Source organism: Anolis sagrei, chromosome 4, assembly GCF_037176765.1.
Source record: "Anolis sagrei isolate rAnoSag1 chromosome 4, rAnoSag1.mat, whole genome shotgun sequence".
In the NCBI taxonomy this organism is placed as follows: domain Eukaryota; kingdom Metazoa; phylum Chordata; class Lepidosauria; order Squamata; family Dactyloidae; genus Anolis; species Anolis sagrei.
In genome coordinates this window covers 41,363,400-41,380,070 of record NC_090024.1, presented here as the reverse complement: position 1 = coordinate 41,380,070, position 16,671 = coordinate 41,363,400, and positions in this window count along the sequence as shown.

Below are 16,671 nucleotides of genomic sequence, written 5' to 3'. Positions count from 1 at the left end.
GCAGCCCAGGATGAGGGTGTTTATTTTCCATCTTGTTTCAAAGGAAAAATGTTTCACATCAATTATATGCAAAATGGACCTCACACAACAATTTTCTGGTAAAGTCAAAGTGCGTCAATTGCTCTTGAACACACATAAAAATGTTTGGCATATCAAGTTAAATCTACATAGTTAAAAACATATGACTTGATGTTCTGAATCACATGATAAAATCATATGGTAAAATGTGATCATATGAATCATTTGAATTATAAAACCATAAAATCAAATCATAAATGTGCATTCTAGAGGGGGAAAGAGACAGAAATCCACTGTGTGTATAAATATGTGTGTTTTAAGGAGGTATTCAAAGTAGATAATAAAATCTTACCATGGTTTTCTTTTTCTTTTGATTAAGAAATACACCATGTTGGTATATTTGTGACTGCGAATTTGGATTTGTCTTGCCTAACAGAGAACCAAAGAACTTATATTGGAATATATTTTACTCAGTTGTCATGCTTGTCCTATATATTTTATCTTGATAATACTTTTTTGAGGTAGATTAGGGTGAGACAGTATTTGACTCAAAGTTACGCACTAAATGAGAATTTCAACAAACTTTTTGAAAAATCCAGACCAATATGCCAACCACTAGCCTATACTGTGTATCAAGCATTTCAACTTAACACTAACATTCAGAGTAAGGTACTATATATATTTTGGAGGCAAGTTTGACTCCTCCAAGCCATATTTCCAGCTTTTTCAAGGAATATAATATAAATATTTACTATGATATGGTAAAATTTACTATGATATGGTAAAATTCAATGGCTTTTACAAAAGCATTTTACTCGATTGACTGTTGGATGTTGATTAGAAAAAATGCTCATGAGATTAAGTCACTTATCTTAGAAGCATAACTGTTTAAAACAAACTCAAAAAATTGTACTGGGCAAGAAATCTGGCTTGGTTAAAATGGACAGCGGTGTCCGCCAAGGTTCAATATTCAGACCATGTTTATTGGATTTATTTGTCAATGATTTATTTCTGGCTTCTGTTAAATCTATTTTACAACTGTATAGATGATGCAATGCTACAGCTTAGTTCTAATTCACTGGCCATTGCCTAGAAGTATTCTGATAATTTATAGTGATAGCTTTAGAAAGTCTTCTGAAAAACAGGAAAAACTGCTAGCTCTCCATTTTTCAATTAACTGCGAATGAGCAGATCATTCCTTCATTCCTTACTTAGGCAAACATTTCAATTTTAATATGAGCAGAACAACTTCTTCCTAAAAATGGCTTAAAATTTCATCCATTTTACTTTTTCAAAATAACTTCCCAACATTTGCAAAATTCTTCATAAATTTGATGGGAACAACTCAGACTTTAAACAACTGAACAACAGAAAAGTAAACACACACTGAACTGGAATAGTTCAGCTTGGTTTGCTCAATTTGTATTTTGATATGAATTCCCCACAATGTGCAAATTATTCTATACAGAATTCTATACAAAAGGAAAGAACTTAAGTTTTAAAAATGCAGATGCAAGAGAAAGTAAAACTGACAGATTTGTCTATCTCCTCTTCTCCAACAACAAAAAGGTTTCAGTTATTCACTATAACCAGATGCTAAAGTGATTTTGAAAGCATTGACAAAATGATCAAAAACTAAACCTTGAGGAACTGAGCACACTACATCAATAATAAACAGCAGCACATCAAAAATATGCAGATGGAAGATTTTTCTAAAGTTCAAGAACAACAGGTGAAAAGCAAGTTTTGATGTCAGTGCATCAGTACATGAATTTTAGTTAAAACATATAGAGAAATATGCCTTTGGGTAGATAGATGTACAGCTTTCAAATTCAAATTCGACATTAAATTCACATATACCCAGTGATCTGCATATTACAGAAAAAACTTTATTCTTATTATTTTATTATTTTGTTGTGCTTTCTGTTATACCAGACAAGTTTAACTGTTATGTTTTAGGAAGAAGATTCCCCTTTGGAGTATAAACAACCGGAGGACAGGCCACAACTGGGAGACTCTGCATGGAAATCTAAATCTGAAGCTCCAGCTAAGTCCTGGAGGTGGAGGTTAAGGTCGAGCCGAATCCTTTCTCAGAGAATCTGCTTAAACAAAAAGAACTAGGGAGCAGAAGCCAATAGTGCAGCAGCAGGCCTCCATGTCCAAAACATAGGTGGCATTTCAGAACTATCTCAGTGATAAGTCTGCCAATTATAAAATCACAGAGGTGGAAGAGACCACGGGGGACATTCAGTCCAAACCCTGCCATACCAGAAGACACAATCAAAGCACTCCAGCTTCTGCTTTAACATTTCCAAAGAAGGAGACTCTATCATTCTCTGAGGCATGTGTTCCATTGTCACAAAACTCTCACCATCAGAAGGTTCTTCCTAACATTTAGGTGGGATCTCATTTCCTGTGTTTTGAGTCCATTGCCTTCACCAGAGAATAACCTAGCATTAATTCAGTCAGATCAAAGCAGCTCCTGTGGAAATGGCAGCATGCAGACAGGTCCCCTTTCCACAATCGGTTTCTGAGTTTCAGTGCATGCCTTCCCCTGCTGTGACCTCTGTTTCTCAGTTTTCCTTAACTCTGTCAGACCTCCTGGACATTTAGCCTTGTCTTCTTCTCTGCCTGAACGACAATGCTGCTCTGATTCTTTGAACTCAGCTTACTTATTGACAACTCTGTCCTGCCTGTAACTCCAAGTGATAACAGTCCCTGTGAAAACTCCATGTATTGACTTAGACCTGGCTCTGACAAACTCTTTCAGCACTGTCCCCATGTGATTTGCTTATACAAGACTTTTTAAACTGGCTGTGGCACTTAATAGGCATACAATGGGATATTAGCCTGGTATCAGTCAATCAAACCAAGGATTATTATGGTGGACTAATTGATTAAATTTTAGCTCTAATTGATATGCAAAATGTGTATAAATATTCCATAATATAGAAACATCTCATTAAATGAGCTTTATAGGATATCTTAAAAAAGCAAATCATTTGGTACCACAAGATGTTATTTGAGGAGGCAGCAGCATTCTAGCAGAAAATATTTGTAAAACTACAAATCCTATGATTCCATACCATTGAACCATGGCACTTACAATAGTGTCAAACTGCATTAATTTTGCAATGTAGATGAACACTAGGAAGAAATTCCTGGTGGTAAGAATATTTCATAGAAGAGGTGGACTGGATCGTTTTTGGGTCTCTTCCAACTTTATAATTCTAATTTACTAATTAGAAACCAATGTAATTTGTAACCCATTTTAATTACAGTCACCTTCTTTGAGAAAGATGGTTTAGCATGTAACTGTGACTCTCAAGATTTGAATATGAAACGTATGGCACCAAATCTATGCCTCCCCCCCCCCCCTCGTAAGATTAGCCTCTTTCAAATATTGTATATCATGATATAATGTGAGGGATTTTCCATCCAAAGGAATTAGGCATCTCCTACATTTTAAAACTTTAAATCTATGGATAGTTTGGTTTCCTTTAATTTGTTTAGGTGCTTTATTGACATTTTGGTTACCTTTGCTAGATACCTTGAAGATCTTCTGAAAGGATCTGTCTTAAAGTGATAATGAAGATAAAGGCACAGGAAAAGGGAGATAAGCTTCTATTTAGCCATTCTGCACACTGAACATTCTCACTACTGAGGATTAACTACCACAAAGAAAATTCATTCTAAACTGGGGACAAATTTCCCCTGTCAGATCATATGGTGATAATAAGCTGTTACATTCTATCTACCTCTGTGCATACATTCCACACAGTGTCAATGCAAGTGTGCACATCTTAGGACAAAGAATGGAATATAATTCCTCTGCCCATTTTCTTTATCCTTTTCTTAGTAGCAAAATATTTATTTAACACCAGGCCTTATACCATTCAAAACATAGCTATAGCAGATCTCAGTGTGGTTCAGAAGCCAAATTTAAGGAGACTATATCCCTTGATTTCTATGAGCCATGGCAACTAAACAGAATCCATATTCAGAAGCAATATGGTTTAGTATACCATTTAACATCATACTTCAGCACAGGTTTTCTGGGTGAATGACAACATGAGAATAGCATTGGAATATAATATATAACAATTTAAAATTAAAATGCAGCTTGCTGAAGAGCTTAAGCTTTGGATAGGAGTATACTACATCAGTTCCCAAAGGAAGGATTTCAGGCAAGTTAGTTCCCATGCCTCTCAATTCTTTGACAGGTAAACCTATAATTTTGGTTTGAAATTGGAAGTGGACTGGGATCAACCACAGCTGGCAGAACACAGGTGAGAAGTAATAAAAATACCCCATTAGGTGACTAACCCTATAGCCATATTCTAGGCCAGATGCAATGGGGAAATAGTTTTATAGACATCACCGTAGATAACATGGATTGTACCAGTACCAAATGTGGTGCAAGATAAAAGTCATCACATCCTGAGTTTTGGAATGTCCAAATCCAGGTGATCTCCTGTTCATGAGAATAATGTAGAGGAATGTATTTCTCTTAATGTTGGCATATGAGTATATATTTTAATAGTTGGGTGGACAGGGAAGGAATTTTTGTATATTTAGTCTATTTTTGCTTCAATAACTGAAAAGAAATTAACAACATAAATAATTGTGGTTTCTGCAACATTTGGAAACTGTCAAATGAGAAAAAGTAACAACATTGGAACTGAAGCAAAATTTGATTGAGCACTATTTTGTTCAATAACATTTCTGAGTTTTGTTTTTCTTGCTCTCTCAAAAAGAAGCACATTTCACACAATCTTTGAATATTCTCTTTCTTTCTCTTTTGGTGATATCTACTACTATTTCCCCCACCACAATATCCCAGAATGATGGAAGACCTAGAATGTTGCAAAACATTTTGTTCCCTTCATCCTGCCTAATTTTTCAGGGATTGGTACCATTTTAATGCCCATTATCTACAATTGTTCATTTATTTTTTAAAAGTTCTCCAAGTATACAAGGCAAATGGCTTGGGGACTAGCAGAAATCTATGGGTCATTGGTATGCATAGCATTCTTGTAAATAACAAAAAAAAATCTTTTTCTATCACAATAGAACTAAGAACATGAAGACATTAACACAGAAGAAAATATTAGAAGAAACAAAATAAACTATACTGCTCCCACTGGTATGGCTGAAGTGGTTGTTATTCTGTTTTTAAAAATCTCACATATTTAACTGCAGCAATTGGATGAAATAGGCCCCCATTGCACTTTTCTGTCAACAATTTAGATAAAGAAGTTCAGGAGCCATTTAAATAAGTATGTCCAACATTGCTAGAAATTGTATAATTGGCTAGAATCCTGTAGGTGAAGTTTGCCTGTTTTTCTATTGCCATTGTGGCAAGAGGCATCCAGTACCTGTTCTATGCAATAACTCTCTGCTTGTGAACCTGCCTTTCTGCTGTAGTTGTATCCTTTACACTCATTTAATGCTTGGAGGAAACCACTGTGTTTCAACAGCTAGACTCACAAGGACTATATCATCCTCTTATGTCTTCATGCATTTGGTTGCAAAGGTACAACTAATTTCTGTCAGATCCTGTTTCTCCTTGCCACTCATTGGCCATGGAAGTGAGCAAATGAATAATATTTTCTGTTTATTTTTGTGAAACTTATTCTACACAGAATAAGTCCTAAAGGGAAGCAATACTATTCAGTCGAGGATTCTTCTCTTCAGGGTCTGAGAAGTAAATAAAATAATAATAATAATAATAATAATAATAATAAAAAATATTAATAATATAATTATTATTATATAATATAATATAATTATAATTATTATATAATATATTATTATTATTTATTAATAAATAATAATAATAAATTATTATTAAATAATAATAATATTATTATTATTTGATACATAACAAGATTAGTACACAGAGAACAAGATCATGATGCTGGCTTTTGTATTTGATCACATGTTGGACACTTCCCACGTGTCTAGGACTGTGATGTATCAGTGAATATTTCATGCAGTTCCTTTTAGGGTGGCCTTTTGCGGCTGACAGGTGGTAATTTTGTCAGTGCCAATTTCAGAATCTACACTTGAAATCTTTTGTTGACTTCGCAATTCTGGCTTTGATGTCATTGGTTCTAATGGCTTGTTTCTTGGGCTTCAAGAATCAGGCCCTCTGTCTCCTTTTTCAAAGTTCAATTTGTGAGCTACATCCATATTTTTTCCTTGTCAATTTTGTTCTCAATTTTTCCCAGGAACTGTCCATGGAGGGCTTCTTTTGCCAGTTATTATTATTCATCCTGTATTTCAATTATGAACTTGTGACGTAGAGTTATAGAGGATGTAAACTGATACAACAACTCCACCGGTTCATAAAAAAAGTGTGGGTGTCCAAGAAAGTCCTAGCAGAATTCAAGGATGCCACCATTATCACCCTTTTCAAAAAGGAGGAAAGATCAGACTGCGGAAACTATTGAGGTATCTACCTTCTAACTTCCGCTGGGAAAATCCTCGCAAGAACCCTTTGCAAATCGCTTTTTACCTCTCTCCGAAGACACCCTCCCAGAATCCCAGAACGGCTTCCACCCCTCCAGAGGAATAGTGGACATGATCTTCACTGCACGACAGCTCCAAGAAAAATGCAGGGAACAAAATCAACCTCTGTACATGGTATTCATTGACCTTGCAAAGGAATTCAACACAGTGAATCACAGTGCAGATTCAGAAGAACATCTACAAGCCACTCTAAACATTTTTGCAGAAGCATACGAGAAGCTCGGCCTGCCATTGAACATTAAGAAAACCAAAGTGCTCTTCCAGCAGGCACTAGCCAATCCCTCTCCAATGCCAGAAATACAGCTTAATGGTGTAACATTAGAAAATGTTGACCATTTTCGCTACCTTGGCAGCTACCTCTCCACACAAGTCAAAATTGACACTGAAATACAACACCGCCTGAGCTCTGTGAGTGCAGCATTTTTCCGAATGAAGCACAGAGTGTTTGAGGACCAGGATATCCATAGGGATACCAAGGTGCTTTTTTAAATAAAGCTATTGTCCTCCCAACCCTGCTATATGCCTTCAAAATGTGGACTACCTACAGACATCATATGCAACTCCTGGAACGATTCCATCAGTATTGCCTCCGAAAAATCCTGCAAATCTCCTGGGAAGACAGGCAGACAAATGTCAGCATGCTGGAAGAAGCAAAGACCACCAGCATTGAAGTGATGGTCCTCCGCCATCAACTCCACTGAACTGGCCACAAATGCCCAAAGATCACCATATCCCAAAGCAGTTACTCTACTCCGAACTCAAGAATGGAAAATGGAATGTTGGAGGAGAGGAAAAGAGATTTAAAGATGGGCTCAAAGCTCAGCCTTAAAAACTGTGACAGACACAGAGGATTGGGAAGCCCTAGCCCTTGAGCACTTTAGCTGGAGGTCAGCTGTGACCGGCAGTGCTGTAGAATTTGAAGAGACAACAATGGCGCATGAAAGAGAGAAACGTGCCAAGAGGAAGGCGCGTCAAGCCAACCCAGACCAGGACCGCCTTCCACCTGGAAACTGATGCCCTCACTGAGGGAGAATATGCAGGTAAGGTATAGGGCTCCACAGTCACCTAAGTACCCACCGCCAGTACACTGAATGTGGAAGACGATCTTAGTCAATGAGGGATCGCCTGAGTAAGTAAGTAAGTATTTCTCTGCATTCAATTGTATTACATATTCATTATCAGGGCACTATTGCCATAATCATAAGTGCCTCCCAAATGTTCCTTAAGATAAAGCAGCCATTCCATGCAGTGTGGATTTGATATATTAGTGAATGGGGTTCAACAGGCTAATCTTTCCTGCCTCTTTCTATCAGCAAGTAAAGTTGCAACCATCAAAAACAAGACCCTGTTGCAAGTTTTCATCACACCACAAATCGCTGGCAGGAGTGACTGGAAACACTGCAGCTCCGCCACAACCAGAACACACCTGCATTGCCTGGAATAACTGCTGGCTCTTAAGGTACATTTGGCGGTTAGGCTAACAGATTATACTTTGTTTCATATCCATACCAAAGTTGGTGATATAAGATCTTGTCCAAGGTATCTAATGCTAATGCCTGAATACAAATACTTGCTAATAAAACAGGGACTTTACTGAGAACTGTCTTTCTAATTAGAATGTGTGTATAAGTGACGAAATCGTCTAAAAGCATTATCTGGTCTTCATTTCACTACTGTAAATTTCATATAGCAATGTAACATGAAAGTTGTAGAGTCTAGCGAACAGAAGTGCAGGTCATCTTTAAAGGACCCTTCAGAGCAGCTCATCTTTAAAATTATATTTGTGGGTTTTCCCCAAAACTTGCTCATATATTCAGGCCAATTTGTTTGTGTGCAAACAACCCGACTTTCTATTTGTTAAGTGGCCATAAATCCACATTGATCAGGGCTTAGTGAAAATTAGAACACTCTCTATGATATGCAACCAATGAGATTGTGATTCCAGCAGGCTCTAACTCATGTTAAAAGCCTACTAGAATGTTTCAGATTGCTTAGTGTGTTCCTTCAAACAATATATTATTTTCTATGTCAATACTCAAAAGACTATTGATTTGGATCACATTGTGTTTTTATTTTAAATCAACATTCTAAAATATTAAAAATGGAAATTCCTTGATGTATTTCATTTTTTGAGTTCTTGTTCATTATTATCATCTATGAATCTGTATGACAACTTTTAATATTTTCAGCATAGCATAGAAAATTTGTATTATGGCCTACTGCCAGAATTGCAACATTGTCATATAAATGGATTTCTATACCCTGGCATGCCATTCATTTGTAATCTAAAGGGTAAGATTCTGTTTCAGCAAAATTGCTTGAATTCACACATTCTGGGTTATTTGTGCTTATTAAAATATGTTCTCATGAAAGTAATACAGAAATCTAATTTTACAAAGATCCGTCTAAGAGGTGGGGCGAAACAGAGAGAGAGAAAGAGAGAGAGAATGACAGAATGAGAGAGATGGGGGAGGGAGGGAAGCTTTTCCAAACTCTACTTCTTTATTTCTGTTAGGCAGTATTGGCAGCCGAGCTGTGAACAGGTCAGTAGGGAGGCCTTTATAGAGATGCTTTTTGAGATGCTTTTTATGTGAGTGCCAGCAGACAGCTAAGAATAGGGGAGAGGTAAAATCATGAGAGCAAAGAGGACAGATGTGAAACATCAGCCTGGCATATGTTATGCAACTATCTGTGCGCATGAACACATGGTCTAATTAGTAAACATCCAAATGAGGCTTAGAGACATATTAAGAGGAATTAAATATTAGGCCCCATCTGTGTGAAATAAGCATTGCCAATAAAGCTACCCTGATTTTTTTAAAAGGAGATTGGTTACTAATGCATCAAAGAGTGGGCTGGAATTTAGCCACATATCAAAGATTGCCATATGTCACGGGAGTTCTCATCTCCACAGTGAAGGCTTGTGATTGAAGGGCATTTTTCACATTATTATCCTGCATTTACACCCCATCTATTCAGACTGGAGTGCTAGTGTCTCTTCCTTGTTTGCCTGAAGTACTTCTCCAGTTCCTCTTCATGTCTTTGGATGCTTGATACACTGCCAGGTTGTGAGGAGAAGCTTTAAAAAGTGATGCCACTGCACAGGGGAAGCTTCCTTTTGCATTATTCTCAGAATAGAGAATAACTCCTGGGAGCATAAACTATCACATTTAGCCACATCGCCTTAATGCAGTATTGGCCTTTCCATTCATACAAGGATTCTGTTTTTAAATTACCTCCTGAATTTTGTGGTCACTGATACTAGGTGCCTGGCTATAAAGGAATTTTAAGGAAGTTTGACACTCTTGGTCACCTAAAAACAAGGGGAAAAGTACAGACAACTTTCCACATTCACTGGGACATTAAGGGCACAGGACCTTCTTGAATGTGTGAAAAATTCTAGATAAATGTTATATCAGGTTTAAAAGGCAAATTTTGGAAAAAAAATCAGTTTTTTAAAAAGCCTAAGACAACACTTCTCTAGATATCTCCAGGTCCTCCTGCACTATGTTATGGTCAACTTCAGTTCAGGGACCTAGGTTCTCCAGCATGACTCTATGGGCAACTTCCAGTAGAAATTGGTCTTAGAGTTACCTTAAAGAACCTAGAGATTGGTGAAAATAACATTTTATTCAAATTTGCCAAAATCAAACCGGCAAAGATGGAGGGCAGACTATAATGGTAAGAGTAAAAACTGGAGAAGAAAAGCAAAGGTTTAGCATATAAATCAAACACACACACACATGCCCTCATGGACCTCTTGGGTTCATTTTAGAAATAAGCACTTAGGCCATCAGAGGAGTGTGTCTCTGTAAAGCTACTGATATAGAAGAGAAAAGTAGGGAGAGAGAAGGATCGGGAGAGAAGATAGATGATTGATAGATATGAGAGAGGAACAAGAAAAGTGGAGAGAAAAGAAGTAGAGAAAATCTTGTAGGCACAGCCTTGTTTAATAGGAAAATGGGTGTGGATGGGCAGATGTTTAATACATGACAGAGAGATAATGGCTCCAGCTAGATAATACCATAGTGAACATCTGTCTACTTTACAGAGATTATGCCTCTTCTTTCATGAATGTAAAGCATGCACTCTGGGTATTTTATATGCTTCCCCATCCTTACTGTATACTCCTTGATGGTTCTAGGGCACATGACTCCTGTTGGGGCTGTATGCTGATTTCACTATATCAATGTAGCCAGTTTTATTGTGGGGAAAAAAAGCTTCTGGGACTGCAACCATGCAGACAATAAGGAAAATAGCCTTCTCAACGTTGGCAGATTTGATCAGTTTTCTCTGCACTGTATGACCATATAAAAGTGATAACTGTTGGCATAATACCAACAGCATTCAAAACTGGGGTTTTGGTTAAGTGCTGGCACGTGCACATGTCTGGTACCCAGTCTCAGGTTTGAAAAGAGTATGCCTCATCTGTCTATTTGAAGTCTGGTTTGTAGATAAAGATCCCTAAGAAGGAAGGGGGCTTATAACTGCCTTGCCACAACTAGAACCTGGTTATCTGACTGAGCAGGTACATGTAGCCTGGTCATAGTTTATCCCACTGTGGTGGGACACAATACACCTGTCCCAGATTGTATACCAATAAAGGCTGTGTGTGTGTAAAAAACACATCTGTGCCTAGTACTGTCTAGTTGCAACCATATACATCTAATTTCTTTCTAGTCATTGTAGATGTCAGAATTCTTGATATATATTATGCAATAACCAAAGTATCCTCCAACTACTTTTTAAACAATGAAGTTCTCAAACATGACCATTTCTACATCATTGGAGGCCAGAGAGATCAGCAGACATGCATCCAGTTATTTTTCTGTAGCTGGATCCACTGTAATAATGCTAGAAAATACCTGGGCCCATCTCCATTCATCCCAATGTTCTCCCTCAACATATACTTGCCTTGCATACAGAAGTGTTTTGTGAGTGTGTGTTTGTGTGCATTGCTTTAATGGTAGATTTGAGGAGCACAACACCATAAAATGAAGCTTTGGGGATATAACAAAATGCCTGACACGAATCTTCCAGTGCACTCTAGATAGACAACCAAATAGCTAGAAACAGATCTATATTGTAGTGCAGTATATGCATATTTCATCAGAATCTGTGTGTTATTCTGCCCCCTTTTTGTGATTTCTTGGGAGACATTGCATTAAATATCTAGCTTAGACTAGAAATTTAGTGGAATATAATTGCTAAACCTATCTTATACTTGTAGGGGAGCTGTTTTCTTGTGCTTGTGATAATTAAGGGGACAATGTGTTTTCCTACTATCCAAAAGAAATCCATTAGCATAGCCTATCATCTTTCTTGCTTGAGCACTTCTTTGCTCCACACAGCAAAGTTATATGGATGTGGAAATATTTTTTTATTGTGGTGTGTTATTTTTTTTTTTGTTCACGAATTACATCTGTATTTTCTTTCCATTATTTTCATTTGTAAGTTGTGGGGTTTTGGTGTGGTTGTATGAGTAGGTGGAAGCTTTTAAACAGAGGCTGAATGGCCATCTGTCAGGGGTGATTTGAATGCAATATTCCTGCTTCTTGGCAGGGGGTTGGACTGGATGGCCCATGAGGTCTCTTCCAACTCTTTGATTCTATGATTCTATGATTCTATGATTCTGTGTTTGCATGGACATTGCTAGGCACTTTTAAATAAAGTTTTCTAATGTGTGCATCCAGTGTGGTGTAGTGCTTGGAGAGTTGGACTAGGACTCTGGCAGCCAGGCTTCAAATTGTTGTTTTTCGGTTATGGCAGCTTGTTGGGTAACCTTGCACAAATCACCCTCTCTCAGACAAAGAGGAAGGCAAAGGCAACCCACCTCTGAATAAATCGTATCAAGAAAACCTTGGGTCACTTAAAATCAGAACCACCTTAATGGCATACAGCAACAATGTGCACACCTATTCATTTATATTGCATAATATACCTATTTCACCCCTTTTGTTTGAAATGGTATTGTGCCTGCTTTTCCTCTAGGTATATATACATTCTTAACCATGCATGTTTCACAGTGTAATGTAATTTCATAACACAATTTACGTGTCATAATGTGTGCATTGTTCTGTGTGCCTTTTATTTGCCAAATACATCTCACCATTTTCACAAAGGTGCACACTTGTTAACATTTTCAAGTTGCACTTTTTCAAAGTGAAATTTTCACGGTGAAACTCAGGATGTTAGTAGTAAAGGCTATTTTGATTGAGATTGCAATCACTATCAAGGGAATCACAACATCAGATGAACAAAGCTTGCCTTCTTCTGAAAAGGACAGCAGTTGTAGAAGCTCCTACAATATTAGTCAGGTAACCTCTCGAAACAATAGGCCCAAGGGCAGCGACCATTTTGAGATCAATTATTGAATAAAGAGAACTAGTCTATGTGTTTCAGTTTCCCTACTATACATAAAATTGCTCAGTAGGTTGTTTGGCTCTTTCCCCATTACAGGGAAATTTACATATCTGCATACAGTTATAACAGCCTGGAATCTGATTTACGAACCCATCAGTGACCCGTCAGTCAAAGAAGCATTTCTTGCATTGTTACCGGTGCCTTGAAATATCTTGTATCAGTCACCAGATCATGATTTACTAATAGGGTTTCAGGAGCTGCAAAATAGCACAACTCTAACTGCATATTAATATTTAATCTGGCATTTTAAGTGCACCTAACAATAGACCCTAGAGCTGCTGACAGAACCCTAATTTGCAAATTTCTGAAGGATTTGAATGTTTCCACTGTGCTTTCCTGTGAAAAAGAGAATAAGAAGAAAGAATGTGAGTGAAACAATTTTTCCACCGCCCCACCCCCTCTCACCCCCACCCCTGACAAATGCTGTAAATTAATGACTTTATTGCTTTCTGATTTTTACTAAAACCTGGCACTTTGCTGTGCTTTTACAACCTCCTATTCTGTGATAAAGCAGCAAAATACATTTCTACATTATATGACATTACAAAGCACTTTTTTTTCCAATAATTAATGTGATGCTTTGAGAACCTCCATTGCTTGACAACTGGGAAAGAAGCTGGTAATGTTAAAATTTCAAATCCATGGAAATTAGGCAGACCATGTCATGATTTCAGTCCATGGCTCTCTGAAACACACCGGTTTTTGCACAACCCTTTCCTGACGTTAATTAGAATGAGACAGTCATTGGTTTCCATGAGTTCTGGACACACATCATAGCATCCTAATTTCTACATGCATACCAGGAGCATGTAATTCAAATATATGGGTATTATTTTAAGATGCAAATGGAAGGAAATCCATAAGATCTCCCTGCCCTTCCACAATGGCTTTGAGTTGAATGTCCCAACTTTGCTAAACATGTGTACAAGGTTCTTTCTTTTCCATCGGCAGTAATTTATGAACGATGTTCCCTACACTACCTGTAATAACAGAATGTTTATTAGTGTGTAAATGAGGGTTATAAATGATGTTGCTTATCTAAGTAGCCAAACACAAAAGGCAACTTATTAGCAAAAGACAAATGGCTCACCAAGTTTGCAATGAGAAGCTATGTTTGTCATGAGACGCCAACCCACCCACCCACCCTCATTTATTTGCACAGGCGACTGCTTTTATAATCCATTTAAAATAATATACTTGCCACTAGGTGGCTGTTTCTGATCTGATCATTTTACCATTTTAATTACATTTTTAATATCCTGGCTACATAAACAAAGATAAATTACAAATGTTGCCCAATCTAGCCGCTAGCTCAGGCACAATCTGTAATAATATTGGCTTCTGTTTTTGCCTCCTCTTAATTAGATTCTGAAATCTAGGCTTTTATCAATCAATAATTTTAATTTCAGAATTGCCTTTTGATCTTACATTTCATGTTTGTTTGCAGAAAATGATCAGTAGGACAAAGCTGATAATTTATGCTGAAACAATCTCTCTGCAGAGTTTCAAGCACATTCCAAAGCCATCAACAGAGGGGGGCAAACCCCACCGTCGAAGCCTGACAGAGGTCTAATTAGCATGCAGATATGTCACCTCATTGGCAATTCAAATTGCTTTTTTTATAATGTACCTCAAATTGTGCTACTCAAACACTGTATTTGATTTCCAAAGCCCCCTGGGCATCCCATAATGTTTCCCTTCATCCCGGGTATGAAGCATTTATTGAACAATCTGCTCTGACTATGGCTATCTTTTCAGTTGTGGGTGTGTAGAAGGGGGAGTGACACCGAAACACTGTAAAACCTGGGACAAGCTTTTCTTCATGTCAGACAGCAACTAGTTCTGCACAACCTGGAGTGCCACACGCTTGTAGGCTTAGCAGTGGGTTGCCTTGTGGAGTTGCCTGCTGCCACTGAGCCTGCTCTGTAGAGGGCTTCATTGCTGTGCCACTCATTTCAAGAAAGGGGGAGGATGTCTACCGAGCACCTATTAATATGCGGCACATAACCACGTCTCTGAATGCCAGCCTTCCATTCTTCATTAAACAAAATGGCTGGATTGCAGTGATGCCCCCCCCCCCACCGCCTCTTCATATGCACGCACAGACATACACACTCACACACAGACACACAGAGATACACATACATACACCTCTCTCTCTCTCTCTCTCTCTCAAAGACACACACACACACTTACTTTCTCTTTTTCTGTTTTGGTATCATGCACACCTTCATGCTTGCCTTTCACATAGCACATCGCTCTTCCTCTTGTGAGTTTTGAGACTCCAAAGTTGCATGCCGATCGCATGATATGCAAGAAGGGTCCTGGCAACATCGGGGCCTTTCTTTTTCTTTTTCTTCTCCCCCCACATCCTTTTTTGTTTTTTTGCCAAGCAGCAACAAGTGGCAGAATCAATGGTGTACAGTTATTCAGCAATGTAATTCATTTCACTGGCTTTGGCATCCAGCCAGATCCGCCATCTGTCTCTTTCTCTCTCTCTCTCTTTCTCTCATTCTCTCTCTCTCTCTTGAATTTGTCCTACATTTCGTAACGTTACGTGCTTGCCATCCTTATTCTGTGCCAGAGATATTGTACAGCTCTCGCCCCCTATTCCAGTGTGGAGTTCTCAGAGTTCGATGCCACTTTGGATACTCCAGTTCAGTGCCAAGAGAAGAAAAGGGTAAGCAAGAAACAAAGGAATAACTGCAGGGGGGAAATTAGTATTCCTGTATATCCGATTGCCTCTGCCTTGTAGGATTGTTTTGATATAAAGCGCTGAGATGGATTCGTCTCACAAGGGAACTTTCCCAGCTTCGTTAGTGTATCTTCATTTTCCTCATCGGATGCTGGCACTCCATGGCACTGCAGAGCTTTGTTGGATACCTGCAGATCCTTGCCACCAGACAACCTCCTGCATTGGAAATTGGGTGACTACGCCAGGATCTTATGCGTGCTTGCTGTTTGAAGCTGCAGAAAAGTGAATAATCAATTAAGTATTGATTTCTTGTAAGATTTGGTAAATTTCAAAGGCAAGACAAAGAGGATGGCTTAAGGAAAGCACTGCAGGGACTTGGCGTAAATTAGACAACTAACAGCAGTGCAGAATAAAATAACACCTCAACTGAATATTTCCTTGGAAGAATTAACACAAGCTATTGGAAGAGGATGGTGGATTTAATCAAGACAGCAGGCACGCTCGACTTTTAAACCGTGAACCTGAAAGAGGAGCTAATTATAACCACCTTTTTTTCTATATGGAGCTAATTTGACTGAATGGATGCAAATGTGTTTTATTTATGGATGAAGAAGCAAGCCTTACAGCATTGACTTTAGCATCATTGTATATGCTAAGCATTCCAGCGTCTCTTAAAAATTAAAAGCTACAGTACACTTTGTATATGGAGGAGGTATTTTTGTGTAAAGCAAAAGGTAACAGTGTAAGAGATTCATCAGAACAATGTACTGTAGCATTTGGAGGGTCTAATGTTAATTTTTGCAGGGTCTTTGTTTGTCTTGATTTAGTATTGTTGCACTTATGCATGCAAAAATGGGTTATATGACAACCAATAAATATGTGACTCAAATTATCAGAATTTTCAATGTCATTTATTAATTGTTCTTCATTTATGCTTTATTCAGTACTAATGTGTGATACAAGAAAGAATAGTTGAATTTGCTAGCTACTATTGTTGTTGT